This window comes from Euleptes europaea, chromosome 1, assembly GCF_029931775.1.
Source record: "Euleptes europaea isolate rEulEur1 chromosome 1, rEulEur1.hap1, whole genome shotgun sequence".
NCBI classification, from domain to species: Eukaryota; Metazoa; Chordata; class Lepidosauria; order Squamata; family Sphaerodactylidae; genus Euleptes; species Euleptes europaea.
Window position 1 is genome coordinate 29,167,595 of NC_079312.1, and position 22,764 is coordinate 29,190,358.

Below are 22,764 nucleotides of genomic sequence, written 5' to 3' on the forward strand. Positions count from 1 at the left end.
CATTAAAATTGCCCTGACATGACTGAACCGTGCCCTGTGTATTTATGGGTTGGGGTGTTAATGAAGTAAGGGACTTCAAAGCTTCCCCTTCTTAATTATTAACACTTGCTGCTATTTAACATTTATTTAGCTCTAGGGTTTTGCATAAGTGCTGGGCAGAACACAAAAGAGAAAGGATGTCTGTCTGCTCCAGGGTTTTTTCCACTCTACACCAAGATGAACAAAATGGGAGTGGGGAGGTAGGTAGGTGTGGCATTGCTGTTACGTAGATGAGGCAGGGAAGAGCTGTGGGTAGGATTTCCAGCTTCGTTTTGTGGCAGGGCCCCATTGCCTTTAACAGATGTGCGATGAGTAGGGTTAAAGGAAGTATATAAAAGGATAGATAAAAGGACGTATTTTTTCACACAACGCATAGTTAAACTGTGGAACTCCCTGCCCCAGGATGTGGTGACGGCTGCAAACTTGGAAGGCTTTAAGAGGGGAGTGGACATATTCATGGAGGAAAGGGGTATTCATGGCTATTAGTTAAAATGGATACTAGTCATGCTGCATACCTATTCTCTCTAGTATTAGAGGAGCATGCCTATTATTTTGGGTGTGGTGGAACACAGGCAGGATGGTGCTGCTGCAGTCGTCTTGTTAGTGACTTCCTAGAGGCCCCTGGTTGGCCACTGTGTGAACAGACTGCTGGACTTGATGGGCCTTGGACTGATCCAGCAGGGCCTTTCTTATGTTGCCAACCTCCAGGTATTAGCTGGAGATCTCCTGCTATTACAACTGATCTCCAGCCGATAGTGATCAGTTCTGCTGGAGAAAATGGCTGCTTTGGCAATTGGACTCCATGGCATTGATGTCCCTCCCCAACCCCTGCCCTTTTCAGGCTGCGCCCCAAAAACCTCCCGCTGGTGGCAAAGAGGGACCTGGCAGCCCTACCGATAAGCAGAAATTCCACATATAAAGCTTCATATTCTTTGGTTCTCGTAGGTTATCCGGGCTGTGTAACGGCGGTCTTGGTATTTTCTTTCCTGACGTTTCGCCAGCAGCTGTGGCCGGCGTCTTCAGAGTAGTCTTCAAATACTACAGTCAACAATAGCCATGCAGATTAGCTTTGGATTTCACACATTAACAGATCACTTCAGGATACAATGGTTCCATATTAACATACCACACGCTCATTAGCACATTATCTTGATACTTACAGGACAATGGTTAGCACAGTACCTTTGTTACTTTTTGCAGGACAATGATTCAGCTCAAACCCAACCCCTTTCTGACTATATATTACTCTTCCTACACACTTGACACCGAGAGACACTGTCCTTCAGTGTTACTCCTCTGAAGATGCCTGCCACAGCTGCTGGCGAAACGTCAGGAAAGAAAATACCAAGACCACGGTTACACAGCCCGGATAACCTACGAGAACCAATTAACTCTGACCGTGAAAGCCTTCGACAATACTTCATATTCTTATTTGATCTGCATGCTGGGAAAAACTGCATCTGCTGCAACTTCTGCTAGGTAGGCTAGATTCTGCTCGATTAAAGGACCTGAAGTAGTGTCACAGGTGTGGGGAAGAGAAACACTGGCTGTGCTCCGTCCAGGTAACAAAAGGCTACTTTGGGTAAGGAAAGGCTTGGCTTAATAAACAGATCTTGAGGAGGCAGCCGGACAAAAGGATTACCCACTATACTGTCCAAGCATCGTCTCTTTCTGAGTGAAACAAGCCATTTGCATGTGTGTGGAAGAAGATAAGTTTCTTTTCCCAGCTCAAATGCTGAAGGGTTGGAAAGATGATCTCGCCGACTTCCAAGGGTTAAAATTAAGTGTCAGCATGGTTTGTTTAGGAAAGTAGAGCTCAAGACAATTGTCCAACCTTCTGTGATTTTTGTTAGATTTTTAAAAAAAATCTTCCACAAGCAGACAATTATTCCATGTTTAGCTTTCCTCGCTGCTGTGCAGAGGCATCCAGATAGCAATTTTCCTGGTACTTTCCTTCCCTCAGCCCTCCGTGTAGGGCAGTGGTTCCCAACCTTTTTTTAACCAGGGACCACTAGGACTTTTTTGTTTGGTGCAGGGACCCCAAGGTTCAAAATAAAAATTCCGAGAATTTGAAAATAAACTTTAATCATAACTGTTAGTTAAACATTAAACTTAGAATAATATTTGAATATATATTTTTATAATATAGAACTTTTAACTGAAAATATTAATTTGTTATGGGTTTATAACTTTGTTTCATGGACCTTAATTTAGTTCTCACGGACCCCCGGTTGGGAACCAGTGGTGTAGGGGGAAGTGGTGGCCATGGGGACTGAAGCAAAGAAAATGGCGCCAATGTGGGCAGGACCAGCAGAAATGAGCACAAGTTATCATGGCTGATAGGAGGGGATTCTGTGGGAGGAGCTTTAGGTGGGTGGAGCCACGGGACGATGTGGGAGGAGCGGCCCGGTGAGGTAGGTGGGACTTGCAACACCCCACTTTTGAGGGCGACCACAATATGTAACAACCCATTGTATCTGAACGTCTTCCGGGCGTTTTGTTCTATTGATAAATGTTAATACAGGTGAGAGTTCAGAACTCAAATGCATTCTGCAGCCAATGTGGTCGTGTTCGAAGCAAACCAGTACAACACACAAGGTTATGAAACCTCTTTATAAGGCCTGCGGGGCTTGCATATATGTGTGTTTGTTTAATTCTCCCAGTTCCTGAGACGTCGGGTATATAACAGTATATTAAAAACATATAAAAGCAGCATTAAAATTAAAAAAAAAAGCCCAACTACAGATGATGTGATAAAATCAGCCCTCAACTGCATTAACCTCTTTCCCAAAGGGCAACCCTACAGGAAGGTCTTAAATTGCTTCTGCAAAGACTGTTGAACGTTGGGGACTGGCAACCTGCCACCTGAAAGGGCACAATAATTGCTTTGCTAGCTCAGACCATTGTCCATCTACCCCATCCTTCCTTTTCCGAAAGAGGCCAGCCACATACCCCCCCCTGGGAATCTCGAAAGTAGAGCATGATGCTAAACAGCCATCTGGTTATTGGTATCCTCCTTCAGAGCACAGGCTTGCTGCTTGAAGCAGTGGTGGCTAAGAGCCACTGATAAATCTCATTTAAAAAACGAGAGCAACCCATCTTCATGGAGTGTAGCTTACTTACTCTCTTGTGGACTTGCGTTTCTTTTCCTATAAACCAGCTATGAACACTAGCCGTACTGGCTACGTATGCAAAAGCAGGGGAAAAATTGCGTTCTGCAGGGGGTGTGGGTAAGGGATTTCTTTCCCCTTTCCCCCAATCCTGCCAACTTTATTAGTTTATTATTTGATTCCAGTGGCTGGAGAGGCAGCTCCATTCTAGCAATTTCAGCACACGCATCAATATTAACATTAAAGTAGCGGCTGCCGAGGTGGAAAAACCACGGGGAGTTTCAAGCGGGAAATTTGTGCCCCAGGGGCCCACAGGGGAAGTGTTGTTAGAATAATTTCAGAGAATGGTTTGAGGGCAGCGATGCAGTTACGTAGTTAAAGCTTAAGCAGGTTTCAGCTTGGGTAAAAAGCATGGTTGGGAGGTGATTTGGCGGGAGCCTCAGGTAAGCGGCTTTATGCTTCTTGGTATGTTCCTTGGAAGGAAGCACAGGAGGATATAAGCGTAATTGAAAAGATAAAAACAGTTTCACTGAATATTTTTACCCTAGAGATAGGGTCTGTTCTGAAATTGGGCATTGAGCTTCTGTTGAGTAACTTCAGCTTCTGTTAGCGACAATGTAATTTCCTAGTTTTGTAGTAGATGGTGAGTAGAAATTTGGACCCACAGTCTGCCACAAAGAACAAAGCAATTGAATGGAAACTCATTACTTTCTTACCTGCTAGAGACATGCAGCTCGATCCTGTGCATGTTTACTCAGAGTTGTCCAATGGGACTTACTCCCAGGTGAGCGTGCACAGTACTGTGGCATTAGTCCTAGATTTTATTTGTTTACTTTAAATATTTATATGCTGCCTTTCCCCCAAAGGGGCTCGAGATGGCTTACAGAAAAGAGATCAGATTGTTATCAATAAAAACAAAGCCAGTTAGGATTGCTAGAGTTGCCAACCTCCAGGTAGTAGCTGGAGATCTCCTGCTATTACAACTGATCTCCAGCTGATAGAGATCAGTTCACCTGGAGAAAATGGCCGCTTTGGCAACTGGACTCTATGGAAAGTCCTTCCCCTCCCCAAACCCCGCCCTCCTCAGACTCTGCCCCAAAAACCTCCTGCCAGTAGCGAAGAGGGACCCGGTAACCCTAAGGATTGCTAACCTCCAGAAGTGGTCTGGAGATCTCCCAGAATTATAGCTGATCTCCAGATTATACAGACCAGTTTCCCTGGAGAAAAAGGCTGTTTTGGAGGATGGACTCAATGGTATTAAGAACATAAGAAAAGCCCTGCTGGATCAGACCAAAGCCCATCAAGTCCAGCAGTCTGCTCACACAGTGGCCAACCAGGTGCCAACCAGGTATTATACCCCACTGTGGTATTTCTCCTCCACAAACCCTGCCTTCCCCAGGCTCTAGAATTGCCAACCACCAGGTGGGGCCTGGAGATCTGGAATTACAACTAATTTCCAGTCCAAATACCGTAGATCAGTTCCCTTGAAAGAAATGGCTGCTTTGGAGTGTAAACTCTGTGATAGTATACTGTGCTGAGGAACCTCCCGCCACTAAATCCCCCCTTCCCTGGCTCCACCACTAAATGCCCAGGAATTTCCTAACCCAAAGTTGTTAACCCTAAAGCCTAAAAGCTCTTAAAATTGAGAACCAATATAAATATTACTTCACCATCCCATACACCTGAATTATTTGGAGATTCCCGTATTTAATGCATTCTACAACATCAGTGAAAAGGCCTGTCAAACAAAAAACGCTTTGCACCTTTTCCTGAAGGTCATTAAAAATGTCTCCTCCTCACCCTCATCTGGCATGCCATTTCTCAGGGTGAGAGTGTCTGCCAGAAAGGGCCAGGTTCAGGCTGAGGACTGTATACTTAGACTGGGGTGGGGGGACTATATACTTAGGCTGATGTGCAATTTGTGTCTGGAAATTCTGATTGTTTTTAAAAGGTAGACTGCAGCTGTACAGGGAGGGAGAAAGTCGGCATTTAAAAACCAACTCCTCTTTCTCCTTCTGACATCACATCCCTGCTGAGTAGGGTTGCCAACCAACGGGTACTAGCTGGAGATCTGCTATTACAACTGATCTCCAGCCAATAAAGATCACCTGGAGAAAATGGCCACTTTGGCCATTGGACTCTGGCATTGAAATCTCTCCCCTGCCCAAACCCCACCCTCCTCAGACTCCGTCCCAAAAAACCTCCTGCTGGTTGCAAAGAGGGTCCTGTCAACCCTACTGGAGAAGGGCATAAGGTTGCCAACTCTCTGTAGAAAAAAAATGCCGTAGCTGTTTAATTGAGGCTTAAAAAGGTAAAGGTGCAAGCATTGGGTCATTCTTGACCCATGGGGTGACATCACATCCTGACATTTACTAGGCAGACTATGTTTACGGGGTGGTTTGCCATTGCCTTCCCCAGTCATCTACCCTTTACCCTCATCAAGCCGGGTACTCAGTTTACTGACCTTGGAAGGATGGAAGGCTGAATCAACCTGAGCCAGCTGCCTGAACCTGACTTCCATGAGGATCGAACTCAGGTCATGAGCAGAGAAGGAGAAGAAGAGTTGGTTTTTATATGCTGACTTTCCCTACCACTTAAGGAAGAATCAAACTGGCTTACAATCACCGTCCCTTCCCTACAACCGACACCCTGGGAAGTAGGTGGGGCTGAGAGAGCATGACTAGCCCAAGGTCACCCTGCTGGCTTCATGTGTAGGAGTGGAGGAACAAATCCAGTTCACCAGATTAGCGTCCGCTACTCATGTGGAGGAAAGGGGAATCAAACCCGGCTCTCCAGATCAGAGTCCACCGCTCCAAACCACCGCTCTTAACCACTACACCACGCTGGCTTTTGACTGCAGTATTGCAGCTTACCACTCTGCACCACGGGGCTTCATATAATTGCAGCTTAATTGGACATTATTTACCAGGTGATTATTTACCTTCAGCCACCCATTATTAGCAGTTAATTTTTTTTAAAGATGATCATGTGATATGAAAGAACTCTGCTTGAGACCCAGGAGAGCTGCTTCCATTAGGAGTAAGTAGTACTGAACTTGATAGACCAATGGTCTGATTCATTATAAGGCAACTTAATGTGTTCATGTGTAAGGTCTTCCAGTGGCTGTGTGGGGATTTAAACCCTAGTCTTCCTGGCCCAGGCTAACCTGATTTTGTCTAACCTCAAAAGCTAAGCAGGATTGGCCCTGGTTAGTACTTGGATGGGGGACCACCAAGGAGGTCCAGGGTTGCTACCCAGAGGCAGGCAATGGCAAACTACCTCTGAACTATCAACCTAGTAAAGCTTTGATACCTGCACACATAGTATATGAGAGACATGTACCAACCAGTATTACAACTAGAACCTATCTGACCAGATGTTTGAGTAATTGGGAATAGATCTTACAACCTATGCACATGCCTGGTTGGGTTTGAACTGTTTGTATATGTATTTATTAATTTATTTCTGTAAATGTGTGCAGTGTTAACAAGGGTTTTAATTAACCACTGATGAAGGCCCTATATAGGCTGAAATGCATTTGGTATGTGGTTACAGTTATCAGCCTCAGGAAATGCCATTGTGCTATTTTAATGCTTTTAAATAATTTTAACCTTTAGCGCTTCTAATAAATTATATTTTCAGTATTTATACACAGAGAGAGATACACACACACACACACACACACATATATATATATATATATATATATACACACACACACACACACACACACACACACACACTGGTATATATACACACACACACACACACACACACACACACTGGTGTGTGTGTATATATATATATATATATATATATATATATATATACACACACACACACACACAGATATAGATGTGTGTATAGATGTGTGTGTATATACACACACACAGAGATATAGATAGAGAGTCGCCATGAGTCGGAAGCGACTTGACGGCACTTAACACACACACACATATATCTGTGTGTGTATATATATATATCTGAATGCCACCCTTGTGTCCGTACTGGTGGGTTAAAAGTGTTGAGGGGGCTGAAACAATGCGCTACGTGGCAACGTAACATCAGCAGACGCTTTGGAAACACTGTGGTACGACACGTTGTGCAACATTGCGTCTACTCCTTGCCTGACCCCCAAAGCTCTGGGGGGCCGGGCAGTAGCCTGGTATCCCTAGATATGATATATTACAGTCTGTACAGCCACTGCTCCCAAACTCTGTTTGTTCCCCAGGACACCTGCGTTTGCTTTCATTCCCAAGCTGAGAAGGTGGGCATGGAGAGGAAATCTTAATGCATAAATTCAGGAAGATAGATGTGGCAATAGTTAATGGGAAGCACCTGCCTGCCTCATCCATTAACTGTCAAGATGTGCTATCTGTGAGGCCTACTGTAATTTTTTAAAAGGTGCAGGATACTTGGAGCAGCAAATTATCTGTCGGGTACCCCCACCAGTTTAGAATTCAATTTATGGCACGTCATCTTAGAGGTAGATCATCGTTTATTTATTATTTCATGGCCTTAGATGTTTTTTGTGTTTCCTGAGGCTCCTATAACTTTCCTTGCTATCCCCCCCCCCTCTTTTCCCTTCCTCTTGAATTTGTTCAATCCCTTTTTGCAGAATTGTTGTTTTGAAAGGGAGTGGCACAGAATCCACAAACAGCCCTGAGCTGATAGGACTCCTGGCTGGCTCGCTTTTGCAAATCCAACTCTTAAGGGAGTCTCCCTTGCCTGCCCGTCGTCCTCTCTCTGTGTTTCCCAATTTGCTGAGACTATGTTTTCAGAATATCTAAAAATATCTCCATTGTCCCTGACACTGGCTTTTAAAACATGCCCTCTTCTGTAGCTATCTATTTTTTTTAATTTAAAAGTTTTGCTTTGGCAAGAGATGAGTTGGATTTTTTTTATTTTTTATTTTTAGAAAAAGAAAAATATATTAAGCAAACAATCCAAGTTCCCACCAAGTGAGGAAAATGTAGGATCAGTGTTCTGGTGAACAGAGGAGCGGTGGCAGAGCATTTGAGATCGGGGTTGCAGTAAGCCCATCCAGGACAGGTATGGCGCAGGTGATGAAAATGTTGCAGCGTCCAAATCACGGTCTTCTTCCTTGCGCCCGACTTACTTCCAAGTTTTATATAAATGCGGCCCAACCCTGCTATTAGCAGGGCTTGTTCTGAATTGCCTGTGGTGGAAAGTTCCTAAAGGATGGGTAAGGCGTGACGCTCGCGCTGCTGCAAGAAGTAGCCTCCAGCCTTCCCTGCCTTTTACAAAGGCTTTGGGAGAGGGGGGGTGGCTTCTCTGAAAGGAGCCACTCGGAGCCAAATCTTGTATTATTCTCTCACCGGAAGAAGGGATCCGATCTCTCTGGTGGGGTAAGGGAGGGGGGAGGTTTAAGTGCAGCTGGCTGGGGTGGGAGTTTGGCTTAAGTTCCCTGGAGTTCTCTCCCTTTCTGCCCTGGGTGCCAGGGAGTGACAGTTTACAGGCAGGCAGCCAAGCCCTGAATGGAGGAATGTGTGAGGCCTTCAGCCTTCACATGCTTTATCAAGAGTGCAAAGAATAGCCTCAGACTCGAGCAGCACCGTTCAGGTCAGAAGAGGAGGAATGCGAACGTTAACTCACCCAGTGCCGGCCCACTCCCGAGGCGGGCACACAGAGCTGTGGGGACTGTGAGGGGGAAGCGCCTGGAACGTAAAGAGTTGCCATACGGGGCCAGAAAGGGGTCCATCTCTGAGCAGGGTTCAGGGGGGGTGCCGTGTCTCTGGGCCTGGCTCAAGCTTGTAATTTGCTCACGCATGCTCTGCTACCCCCAAGCGTACACTTCTGCGAGCCATGAGAGAAAAATGCGAGTTCTGTTTCTGAAGTGACTCGAGCACATCGTGTCAAGTAATGCGATGGTAGCCTGGCCTAGGCACCCTCAGGCCCGAATAAATTGTACCTATGTCCTAGGGGTGCCAATCTCCACGTACTAGCTGGAGGTAAAGGTAAAGGTCCCCTGTGCAAGCACCGGGTCAATCCTGACCCATGGGATGACATCACATCCCGATGTTTCCTAGGCAGATTTTGTTGACAGGGTGGTTTGCCATTGCCTTCCCCCAGTCATCTCCCCTTTACCCCCAACAAGCTGGGTACTCATTTTACTGACCTCGGAAGGATGGAAGGCTGAGTCAACCTTGAGCCGGCTACCTGAAACCAACTTCCATTGGGATCGAACTCAGGTTGTGAGCAGAACCTGGACTGCAGTACTGCAGCTTACCAGTCTGTGCCACGGGGCTCCTAGCTGGAGACCTCCTGCTATTACAACTGATCTCCAGCAGATAGAGGTCAGTTCCCCTGGAGAAAATGGCCGCTTATTGGATCCTATGGCATTGAAGTCCCTCCCTTCCCCAAACCCCACCCTCCTCAGGCTCCACCCCAAAAACCTCTCGCTGATGGCAAAGAGGGACCTGGCAACCCTACCCCCACTCCTTGCTTTGGCCCAAATGTTAAACCAGCATTCTCTTTGATGATAGTCATACCTGTACTGTAAAGACATTCAAAACGAATCCCTATTGTTACCTTGTAATGGATTTTATCTTCACAATGACCCTGTGAGGTAGGTTAAACTGAGATAGAAACTGGCCCAGGTGAGCTTCCTGACTGAGAGGGGTTTTGAACCCAGGCCCCTTGACCGTAATTTAAACTGCTTTCCCCTCACTTGGAGGGCCAAAGAACATCAGCTTTGGTCTTGGACCACAGGAAATCTTGGTCCCCATCCCAGTGTCTGAAATTTCATTAGCCCTGTCCACACCATATCCTTCCAATCTTGTCTATCTCACCTTTTTAAGGGCTAGAAGTCTGCCTTCAAAGAAAAGCTGATGGTTTCCACATGCTCAGTTCTGCTTCCAGTGCTGATTTCTTGCATGGTGTAACTGCAGAATAAACCCTATGCCCGTGTTGGCGAACCTATGGCACGGGTGCCACTTCCGGCACGCATAGCCCTTTCTGCCGGCACGCACGGTTCCTCCAAGCCACTGGCCTTTCTGGCTCTGCCCCACCCCGGATGGGGGAGGCTGTAGCCCAGGGGTGGGGAACCTCCGACATCATTGGCGGTGGCCCCCGGACTCTCCCACAGAAGCTGCCGCCATTGCCGCCGCTGGAGCGTGCGTGGCCAGCCAGGCGGGTCGGAGAGCGGGGAACAGAAGCCGAGCGCTCACACTCGGCATGGCCGGCGGCTTCTCCGGCACCCTCTGGGCCTGTGCGGGCGGAGGGGCATGGCTGGTCGGTGGGTGCGAAGGAGGCACCCTCTGCCCCACCCTGCTCGCCTCTCACAAGCCTGCCGCCACGCCCCACCGAGTGGCAAATCCAAGGCAAAACCTCCCATGCATAAATGGCCTCTTTCTTTTTCTGTCTCCCTCTGTCCTTTTCTTTCTCTCCCTTGCTCCATTTCTTTCTCCCTTTCTCTCTCTTTTTCTTTCTTTCTCTCCCTCCCTTCCTTCCCTTTCCCCCTCCCTTCCCTTCTTTCCTTCCTTCATTCCCTCCAGCGGCTTCTCTGGCACCCTCTGGGTCTGTGCGGGCGGAGGGGCGTGCAGTCCTATTCCACCTTTGAAGTGCCCACAAGCTATCCTCCAAACACCTTTCCATTTGTCTTGATATGTAGAGAGAAAACACTAAGGAACTAGTTGCCAATCTCCAGGTACTAGCTGGAGATCTGCTATTACAGGTGATCTCCAACCAATAGAGATCAGTTCCCCTGGAAAAAATTGCCACCTTGGCAATTGGACTCTATGGCACTGAAGTCCTTCCCCAAACCCCGCCCTTCTCAGGCGCCACCCCAAAAACCTCCCACTCATGGCGAAGAGGAGCTTGGCAACCCTAGCCTCTCCCTCTGGGCCCCCTCTGGGGGTGGTATTCAGGTTAAATTGCCGCATTGGCACTCGGCGATAAATAAGTGGGTTTTTGGTTGCAGTTTGGGCACTCGGTCTCTAAAAGGTTCGCCATCACTGCCCTATGCTGTCTACCACTTCAATTTCCAGGCTTTTTTAAAAAATAGTGCACATATTTCCTTTAAGAACATGGATGGAGAGCTCAGAAGGGATTTAAGATATGAAGCTGCCTTGTACTGAGCCAGATTGAGTGGTCATCCTGAGAGAAGGGTACATTCGGATAGCGAGATGTTCCTAGCCATGTGAATTTTCCAATGTATATTAATCTGAGATCTTAAGAAGTAATCAATTTCTCCTGCCTGGTAAAAGGAGGGGAGACCCAACAATCGTTTGAACCGTGTGCTAAAGGGAAAGATGCACACCACCTGTATAATATACACCAGGGAGGCTATTGCCCTGACCTGGATGGCCCAGGCTAGCCTGATCTCATCAGATTTTGGAAGCTAAGCAGAGTCAGCCCTGGTTAGTACTTAGATGGGAGACCACCGAGGAAGTTCATGGTTGCTATACAGAGACGGGTAATGGCGAACCACCTAGGAAGTCTCTTGCCTTGAAAATCCTGCAGGGTTATCACAAGTTGGCTGTGTCTGTCTCTCTGTGTTAAGTGCCATCAAGTCTCTCCGATTCATGGTGACCCTATGAATCAATGTCCTCCAAATGTCCTATCTTTAACAGCCTTGCTCAGGTCTTGCAAATTGAGTGCTGTGGCTTCCTTTATTAGAGTCAATCCATCTCTTGTTGGGTCTTCCTCTTTTCCTACTGCCTTCAACTTTTCCTAGCATGATTTTCTTTTCCAGTGACTTGTAATTGGCCCAGGTGAGCTTCCTGACTGAGAGGGGTTTTGAACCCAGGCCTCCTGGCCGTAATTCATAAGGCTTGCCCCTCACTTGGAGAGCCAAAGAACATCAGCTTTGGTCTTGGACCACAGGGAATCTTGTGTCTTCTCATAATGTGACCAAAGTACAATAGCCTCAGTTTAGTCCTTTTAGCTTCTAGGGTCAGTTCAGGCTTGATTTGATCTATAACCCACTGATTTGTTTTTTTGGCAGTCCACGGTATCCGTAACCCTCTCCTCCAACACCACATTTCAAAGGAATCTACTTTCTTCCTATCAGCTTTCTTCATTATCCAGCTTTCACACCCATACATAGCATGGGTGCTGAGTTGTTTTCTGTTGCCCCAGAAGGTCGGACCAGAACTAACAGGTTGAAATTAAATCAACAGAGTTTCCGTCTAGACATTAGGAAGAATTTTCTAACAGTTAGAGCGGTTACTCAGTGGAACAGACTTCCTTGAGAGGTGGTAAGTGCTCCTTCCCTGGAGGTTTTTAAGAAGAGGCTAACCAAGAGAGATCAATCCGGTTGAATAGTTTGCTTTGTGTGTCTTTGTGCTCGTTGTTTGGCAGGGGAGGGGGCAAGCCCGGCAGGAATGCTGTCAGAGGGTTACGCGAAGTTGTCTTTGATGTACATGTGCCTCCACGGTGGGTTTTGTTTTGCCATCCTGGAGAGAGTTGAGTACTTTAGCTTTTCCTGGGTGAACCTGATTGCGCTCTGTTCCCATGGCTCCTTTTTTTCAGTTAGTGCCTATGTTTTGGGGAGGCCGGAGGGCCTGCCATCATTCTCACAGATACCCTCACTTGCTGTGGTGGTAAATGTTTCGGCCTCTTCGGCTTTGCTTGCTGGACTGGGAGAAACAGGAGCCAGTGGACACTGGGCAGAGCTTGTCAGCTGATGTTGGTTTGCACCATTGTGCAGTCAGCAGCTTCCCCACTCCTCCACATGAAGCCAGCTGGGTGACCTTGGGCTAGTCACAGCTCTCTTAGAGCTCTCTTAGCCCCATCTACCTCACAGGGGGTGTTAGGGTTGCCAGGTCCCTCTTCACCACCAGCAGGAGGTTTTTGGGGTGGAGCCTGAGGAGTGTGGGGTTTGGGCAGGGGTGGGACTTTAATGCCATAGAGTCCAATTGCCGAGGCAGCCATTTTCTCCAGATGAGCTGATCTATCGGCTGGAGATCAGTTGCCTTGTTGCATATATAACTCTGTATATTTATTTCTTTTGGTTGAGAAGGCACTATGAAGCAATAGTGCAACCTTATAAGAAATATAACAGTAAAAAAAGCAAAGTATAAGTGAATTATTAGCCTGTATCTTTGTATTTTGAATACTACCAATTTACAGTGAATTTACTATTTTTGAATAGTACCTGGAGGTTGGCAACCCTAGGGTGAGTGTTGTGGAGAGGGGAGGGGAAGGTGATTGTAAGCTGTACTACTTTGTACTATATATTAAGTTTGGTATGTAATTGTATTAGTATCGTATATTGTTTTATGCTTTGGCATACATGTTGTGTTTTATTAGTGAACCCTGAGGAAGACTAACATCAAAACAGGATGATTACCGGATCCCTGTCTTATCATTATTGAGGGGTTCTTTTTCTTCTTATACGTGTGGCTTGAAGTAATCTGTGTGGACTATCAATATTACCACGGAAATCTTGGATTCCTTCATGAACAGAATTTATTGCAGGACATACCCTGTGATGTAATAGGCATTGTTTTGGACTCACAATGTTTGCACTTGCTACTTGTTGTTACATTGATAATATAGATTTGTGACTTTTTGCATCTATTATTGTTTTTGAATTTTTTTTGTAAAGCCAGTGCTGCTGGTTATTCTCTTGCACAGATCCTTATTACAGCAGGCTAATAGTTTCTGAGTGTTCTAGTACCTGGAGATTGGCAACCCTAGGGTGAGTGTTGTGGGGAGGGGAAGGGAAGATGATTGTAAGCCGGTTTGATTCTTCCTTAATTGGTAGAGAAAAGTCGGCATATAAAAACCAACTCTTCTTCTTCCGCGAGGTGATTGTGAGAAGGCCCTTTGTCTGCCGGAGGATATGCTGCAGAGAGTAGGAGAACATCCTCCCTGGAGGCGGAGAGCAAGTGTTGGCTGCCGGGGTGTGAAATGCCTGCCTGGGCCTATTGGAACTCAACTGCGTCTCCGCTGGAAATAACTTCTCCATGTTGTCAGTTGAGAAACTATCTCCTCCTGGCATTTGCGCTAATTGCTCATATCACAGATGGCTTTGAGGGCCCATCTGCTGCCTGCCAGAGAATCAGCATTGTTAAGAGTCACTGCGAGCGGATGTCCTAAGGCATTTTCTCATGGGCATAAAAAGGGAAGGGAAGATTTAGGGCAACAGAGCTTCCTTTTTTTTAAAACAACAACAACGGTGCATGGGACGCCAATTTTAGTCCAGGCCAAGCCAAAGAGCATTTCTATGTCACAGACGTCAAATTGGTTTAATATCCATTACCTCCCACCGGTTTAGTGTCATCTGGAGAGAGTTTGCAGGGATCTTTAAGAGAATTACCACCACCTTCCCAATCATAGTTTCCAAGGCTCAGTGGGAAAAGCCACAATAAACTGGCATAGTGATACTACAAGTTTGTAGTGTGGATGTGTCACTAATTGGCTTGACAACATATAAAAGCATCCTCACAAGATGGGGAAGTTCCAAGAATTTGTCAAAGGTGCAGCGAAGAAGGTTTACTGGAGAATAAACAGGGGAGCAAGGCTAGAGTTTAAACAAACCTGAGGCATACATGATGATAATATAACATTTTGTAATATTACAAAACAGATCTGTCAGCTCTCCTAATCTTAGTGGGATGCACTTATACGACGTCTGATAACTTTCCTTCTGTTTGCAAATCCTGATGTCCTGGCGTGTTTAACCTTCATTCAGGGTCCTTATGCAATTCTGCTCGCAATTAAGGAAACCTTTGCCGGAGCTGAGCTTGCTGGATCAAAGCAATGGGCGTTGCCCCACAACTCCCATTATCCTGAAAGCTAATTCAAATGAACAGTGCAAAACCTGAACTCTAGATTGATAGTTGTGAACTGTGGTCCAGGGAGCCCTGGAATTACTTGGAAGCTTCTATAAAAATGAGCCCACTATTAATCTTTTCTCTGCAATATGCAGCTGTAGGGGAGGTATCTAGGGCATGCTGTCAGTTCGTAGGGAGTTATTGTGAAAAACTAAACTGGGTACCATATGCATGCAAAGCTGTGCCAACTGAACTTCGTAGAGCCCGTCCTGTATGCAAGTTGGGGCGGGGCAGGGTGTATTTTCTGTTTGTGTCAGGTGTCAGTGAGGCTGAATGGTCTTTGCCACTACTCTGCATGAACAGAAGGAGCATCCTAGAACATGTCCAGGAAGGCTTTTTAAATGCACAGGAGTCCAACAGTAGATGCTCAAGTATTCCTCAGCAGACAAGTTGATGTGGAAAGAATTCCCTGAAGGTTAACAAACACACACACACACACTTTGAAAATGCCAATTTATAGTCCTGGGCTGAAAAACACACACACCTGGAAAACCTCGAGCTATGGCAAAGAATCTATTAAACACATGAAGCTGCTTTCTATTGAGTCAGAGTTTATCTGAGTCAGTATTTTCTACTCTGACTGTCAGTGGCTATCCAGAGTCTTAGGCAAAGGCCTTTCATATCACCGGCTACCTGATCCTTTTAACTGGAGATTTAACTGGGGAGGGGCTGTGGCTCAGTGGCAGAGCACCTGCTTGGCACGCAGAAGGTCCTAGGTTCAATCCCCAGCATCTCCAAGTAGGCAAGTAGGTGATATGAAAGACCTCTGTCTGAGACCCTGGAGAGCCGCTGCTTGTCTGAGTAGACAATCCTGACTTTGATGGACCAAGGGTCTGATTCAATAGAAGGCAGCTTTGTGTGTTCATGTGAGATGCCGGGGTTGAACCTGGGACCTTTTGCATGCAAAGCCTATGCTATACAGTGCTCAATCACGGCCACATATTGAGTTGACGCAAAATCACCCAGCTGGCCTGTCACGCCCCATTGGGCAGTATGAAAAAAGAATCCTTTATCTGTTTTGGGGAGCCTTGTGGCGTGTGTGAATTGGTGTGGAAGAGGGTGGGCTTGGGCCCCCTGTGCAGAGTACCTTAGAGGCTCAGGAGCCAGTGAAGGTTGCGTGGGCTGAACCGAAAACCGTTCCAGCCTGCCACAGCTTTCTGGGAGCTTAACTCGGAGGCAGAGACGTTACTCACCCATCAGGAATGCAGCTCTATTTTTCCTTTAATGAGAACAAAACATTTTTATTCTTGTTTGTGAGAAGAAAGCTTGGGCGACTGTCACCGTGCCAACTGGAATCCTCTCCCCTAGGGGCGACGGAGTTGCGGATATCTTCTTGTTTGGAAAGGTGAAGCAGAAGACTCGCTGAAACTTGACACGCTCCCTTGTTTTTTCACAGGATTGTCCTAGCCTTGGTACGCTGGGCTAGGCCTACCCCACCTCCCTACAACATATTGTTTTGTGCGCACGCAAAGGACTTGGTGCTGACCGGTACTGGCATCTGCACCAGCTAGGCAGTGACCTGGCGTCTGCTTGAACTCTGAGCTTTGAGCATGAACATTGCTTTGCTGGCTCATGAGAAGAGTCCTGCTGGGTTTGACCAAAGGTCCATTGCATGCGGTGTTCAACTTTTAGCTGTGAACAGACAGAATGCCTCTGGGAAATTGCAAGCAGGACATGAAAACAACACCCTTCCCCTCGGTCTGGTATACTCATAGATACTTTGCGTCTTAAAATGGAAGTTCCACTAAGCCGTCATGGCTGATAGTAGATGGGTTTGAATTTGTCTGATCCTTTCTTAAAGCTATCTAAGTTAGTGGCTGTTAGCGTATTCTGTGGCAGTGAATTATGTAAGTTTATTCTGCATTACATGAAAAAGTCCAGGGGGAGGGGCCATGGCTCAGTGGTAGAGCATCTGCTTGGCATGCAGAAGGTCCCAGGTTCAATCCCCGGCATCTCGGGACTAGGCAAGTAGCGCTGGCAACTGGAGTGGGAGGAATGTCTCTTAATCCTGTACCCTCTCCTTGGTACACATCTGAAAGGAGCAGGAGGTTTGAGCCAGGTAGAAACAGGGGCAGGCTCTAATAGTCGGCTGAAGGAGGATTTGCTTTTCTTAATACACCCTCTTTACATTCTGCGTATTGTGTCTTTGTAGCTTGAGGTGCGTTGACTGAGAAGAGAAATGAAGCCCCGGCTGTCCAGATGGTAAGCAAAAGATATCAGGATTCATAGTTGACCTGCTGTGGGGGAACAACTGAAGAAAAAGCAGAACGAAGAAACTCAGCCCGAAAGTCAGGGGAAACCAAAGGGGTTGAGCTAAACACCATCTATTATATCAACCAATAAATCTATTTTTATAATATATTGTACACCATTTTCTTCATGTTCGTTGATGTTATAACACATCCTGAAACGCTGGACACCATATACAAGGTGTGAGCCGCGAGCCAAGTTTTAAGGCACATGGATGAACTATTTTAGCACGAAGCCACACAGAATAAAAGGCTTTTATTTTTTTACCTTGTATAACGTATATATCAGGATGTGTATTGTAAAAATATGAATGTAGGCCCACTGAGGAAGGCTTGAAAAGGCCAAAATGCGTCTGGTCAGCTTTTGGTCATTTTATGTACTTACATCAACTGTTATGTGTTGGTAATATTTGTAACTTTGTTCGTGCTTTTTAGGAAGCCTGTATATTAGGCCCTGTGGTTTCTAAATACATTTGTGCACGATATAGAATAAAAATAGATTTTTCAGTTGCTATATTAGACAGTGTTTAGCTCAACCCCTTTGGTTTCCCCTACTGGGGGGAAACCAGGGACTAGAAGCTGGGGAGGGCACAGGAGGAGTGCGAGGTTGGATCCAGCCTTAGAGCACATTCTAGGACCAGTCAAAACCCTATCTGTTGGAGATGCTGAAAGGGAGAAGAGATGCCTAAAATTGTAATCCCAAGCACAGCTACATCCTTCTAAGACCATTGACTTCAGTGAACTTAGAAGGGTGCAACTTTGCTTTGAACAGCAATGTTTGGAAGCCGGCTTTAGCCACCCCGTAGGATACGATAGGCACTTTGCAGTCTAAAGCTACCTTTGCAGTGCCAACCTAAACAGTGTTACACACCCAGTGGAGTTAATAGGCTTAGGAGGGTGTAACTTTCCTTAGAATAGCTCTTTCACAGTGCAGTCCTATGCAGTTTTATTCCAGTCTCAGTCCATTGAAATGAATGGACTTAGACTGGAGTAATTGCATAGGATTGCACTGTCGGTCATCTGTTTACCTAATACATCTTCATACCTGGTTTGCTGATGGGTCAGAATGTGTAAGCAATAGGGGTATCATCTGCTTCAAGTTATCCTAGTTGATTAATTCTGTGTGCTTTAATTGATTGGTTAATTTAACTAATTTAGATCTGCATACATTTGCATAGAAGAAAGTCATGGCACTGAAGAAAAAAAGCATACTCTTGTTTGCTTGTATACGACGTACACCCGCAACATATCCAGCATCATCTTAAAAGAGGTGTTTCCCCTTTTTTGCACATATGAGAGAATGAGTTTGTGTAATTATCTGTATTACTTTAAAACAAACAAACAGTTGCCTAATCAACTGGGGACACCTTTGGGGGCAATCTTTTTACAATTTGATTAAAATTTAAATTGCTTTTGAGCCCTAATAGGAAGTAATAAATTAAAAACGGTTACCTGCAGACATGGCCCTATGTGTTCTATGCCGTGACTGCCCACATTATATTTCAGTAAAGCATATAGAGTCAATAACTCTGCATATATATATACTTGGCACACAACTCAGTAAAAATGAATTACTTGTAAGCACCAGTGATTATGTGGAGTTAAATACATGCTTACATTTCTTGAACTAAAATCAACAAGAGCTTGGAAGCTCTTAACTAAGTCTGGATCATGCCTTTGTTTTGTCTAACATTTTGCTTTGTATGCTAATCGGACGAGTGAGATATGCAGATCTCCCTCCCTTCATCCTCTGAGGTCTGAGCACACATTTTTAAAGTTTACCTTCACTGTTCTACAGACTAGAAACTTGGGCTTTTTGAATTAAACGTGCAAGCTAAGAATATCAGGATACTGTATTATGAATCTAAATCGTTGTTTGGAAAGTGACTGCGTGGTCATATACAATGCATACACCAAATATCTAAGGCTAAGTAAACAATGTAATTTGTGCAAAGAAAAATAGGGGGACGGGAGAGCAATCCATATGTGTAAGAGCAAATCTATTTAATTTTTTTAAAAAAAACTGCCTTATGCATATGTTTCAAGCTGTGCTTCTTACATGTGTTTATATGAATAACTTTTGTATTTCAGTTTCTGGCAAGGGAGAAAGACATTTTCTCAGTCTTGTTTGCTTTTTTAAACAGACCCACCAAACTTCTCCTGTGTCCGTTTAATTTTCCCCTGCTTGTCTACTATTAAGACATTTTCAGAGGGTAGATGTGTCAGTCTGCCGTAGAACAACTAGATTTGAATCCAGTAGAAACTTACCAACAAAACGACAAATCAGTGGATTATAGATCAAATCAAGCCTGAACTGTCCCTAAAAGCTAGAATGACTAAACTGAGGCTATCATACTTTGGTCACATTATGAGAAGACAAGAGTCACTGGAAAAGACAATAATGCTAGGAAAAGTTGAAGGCAGCAGGAAAAGAGGAAGATCCAACGAGAGATGGATAGACTCTACAAAGTATGCCATGGCCCTCAGTTTGCAAGATTTGATCAAGGCTGTTTACAATAGGACATTTCTGAGGACACAGATTCATAGGGTCGCCATAGAATCATAGAGTTGGAAGGGACCACCAGGGCCATCTAGTCCAACCCCCTGCACAATGCAGGAAATTCACAACTACCTCCTCCCCCCTATACCCCCAGTGAACCGTACTCCATGCCCAGAAGATGGCCAAGGTGCCCTCCCTCTCATGATCTGCCTGGGGTCTTAGAATCAGCATTGCTGACAGATGGCCATCTAGCCTCGGCTTAAAAACCTCCAGGGAAGGAGACCCATGAGTCGGAAGCCACTTGACGGCACTTAACACACACAGCCCCTTAGAGGCCAACAAGATTTTTGGAGTATAAGCTTTTAAGAGTTAAAGCTCCCTTCATCAGATACCGACAAAGGGAGCTTCGACTCTCGAAAATTTATACCCCGAAAATCTTGTCAATCTCTAAGGTGCCAACTGGACTCAAATCTAGGTGTCTACTATGAGATTCCCTTGAAAACGTACCAGGCTAAGAAGGATGACATGCAACTATGGCTGTTCTTGCCTTGCTCCTCTAGAAATCACCTTCACCTCCTCTTCCCTGAATACTGTTGGACAGAACTGGAGTCCTGCTTGCTGCGTCAAGCAGGGAAGAAAGGAGAACAAAGCAGGGCTACTGAAGGAATGGGCAGGACAGAGGCCGATTGGCCATTTAACTTCAGGGAAATTTCCTGGTGGGCCAGTGCCCTAGAGAGGGCCATTAATGGCCAGGAGAAAACAAATCCCAATCCCCAGCAACTCTGCTTGGCGCAGAACCTTCAACCTCAATGATAATCAGTGTCCCCACATCAGTTGCCTACTTCCACACTGCCACCAGTTTGTGGGAGGAAACAATGAGTGAGCGAACGCCCATTCTTGGTGCCACTGAAGTCAATGTCTCCTACTGAACTGGTTGGCCTGGCTTGTTCCAGGGCCCTTGTCACTTCCCAGTCCACTCCTGAGACAGTGAAATCCGTGGCTGCAAACCCACAGCCTTTTAAAAATATATATTAAAATTTTATTGACAGATATAAATACAATCACAGTTCACAAACACAGGAACACATAAATACATAAAACAAACAAGGCAAAAACAAAAAAACACAAAAAATAGTGTAACTATCATTACAGCACTAATGGTCGAGGGCTTAGTATTGTAAATAAATAAGTATATACATACATATATAGTTTATATATATATATATATATATATATATATATATATATATATATATATATATATATATATATATATATACACACACACACACACACACACACACACACACACACACACACACACACACACACAGATGTATAAACTTCTTTCTTTTCCCTTGATTACAGGTATAAAAGGAGTACAGTAACAGGTGGTTAATACACCCCACAGCCTTGTCTTTTTTAAAAGGGCAATGAAACATCTCTGAATTGCAGCCTGAGATTGCAAATTTACATGCTACATTCACTGATCATCTTAATGCACAAAGTAGATTAACTTTGCAAAATTGTCTTCTTTTTTTTAAAAGGCTGCCTGAACTCCAGGTACTCCACAGATTTCTGGCTGCAGATGTAAGCGACTCTCCTGCAGACGTTCTGCTGCTGCCGTTGCATAGAGTGTGGACTCCCACTGGAACAAGCCTATAGCAGTCAGGTAAGTTTGTTCTGGGAAGGGCAGCCATGAAGGAGCTAGAAAAGATTCTGAAGCGTAAGGACGTATCACTGGCCACCAAGTTCAAGTTAATTCAGGCCCTCGTATTCCCTATTACCATTTATAGGTGTGTAAGCTGGACAATGAAGAAAGCTGATAGGAACAAAGTAGATTCCTTTGAAATATGGTGTTGGAGGAGAGTGTTACAGATACCGTGGACTGCCAAAAAAAAACAAATCAGTGGGTTATAGATCAAATCAAGCCTGAACTGACCCTAGAAGCTAAAATTACTAAACTGAGGCTATCATACTTTGGTCACATTATGGGAAGACAAGAGTCAGTGGAAAAGACAATCATGCTAGGAAAAGTTGAGGGCAGCAGGAAAAGAGGAAGACTCAACAAGAGTTGGATTGACTGTAAAGGAAGCCACGGCCCTCAACTTGCAAGATCTGAGCAAGGCTGTTAAAGATAGGACATTTTGGAGGACTTTGATTCATAGGGTCGCCATGAGTCAGAAGCGACTTGACAGCATTTAACACAAACACAAGTTTGTTCTTGGTCATGTACCAATGCATTTAGGCAGAGTTACAAGGGGGGAGGGGAATAAAAAGCCCAGTCTAGCATGCCTGGGTTTTTGCAGGCTAAGAACATTTTCGTGTAAAGATTTTTACAACAGCATTTTGGCAGATTAGCCAATCTTCATAACCTTTGGCTGTGAAGTAATCAGACATTGGCCTTCTATACTGCAAAGAACCTAACTTTCACGCTACCATTTGGTGTAGCTGTTTACATATGATCCTCTTGGCAAGCCAGACTGAAATGTCTGAAAGGGAAGAGCATCCAGTGATCCAAGTGGCCTTAGATGAGCAAACAGTTCACAAAACAGACGGGAACGTCCAACGGAAACCAGAGTTGACCAGCAGCCTCTTCCGACTTCCTTAAGGATCGCTGTTCGGAAGCTGGAACCAGGTGAGACAGGATGCAGCTGCGTCCAGTTGCCATGGCCGCCGGCCTGGCAGAGACTGTCATCCTAAACAGTCGTGCTAGGGAGTACGTCTCGTTGCATGCCGCAGGACTTCCTTCTGAATAAATCTGCCTGGAACTGCGCTGCGAGCGAGACCCGATAGATGCCCCATGCTCTTAGTCCCTTCAGGCAGAAAGTTTAGGCAGTAAGGGGGAACCGTGAGGCAAGCATAGAAGAGCACACAACAGGATATGCGTAGTTGTCACAGCACAAACACCACCCCCACCAAAGCAGAGATCTGTTGGGGTCTTGGTCATACATCCGATCCTAGAAGAAGAAAGGAGATGACAAGCATTTGAGTGGGTGTTTGATTAAGGGGAAACAGAAGCATCAAGGCTGTTTAGTCTGGGGAAGAAGGCAAGGATGAGA

The 22,764-nt window shown here is 45.4% G+C and overlaps 1 protein-coding gene across 1 annotated transcript in view; it reads left to right on the forward strand.

The window, feature by feature from the left end:
* Positions 1-22,764, forward strand: part of PLXNB1 (plexin B1) — a 151,240-nt gene that overhangs the window by 16,323 nt on the left and 112,153 nt on the right. Inside the window, exons 2-3 of the mRNA XM_056866889.1 lie at positions 17,106-17,155; positions 21,250-21,374. The gene's annotated coding sequence lies outside the window, so the exon portion shown is untranslated. The remainder of the gene's footprint in view (positions 1-17,105; positions 17,156-21,249; positions 21,375-22,764) is intronic.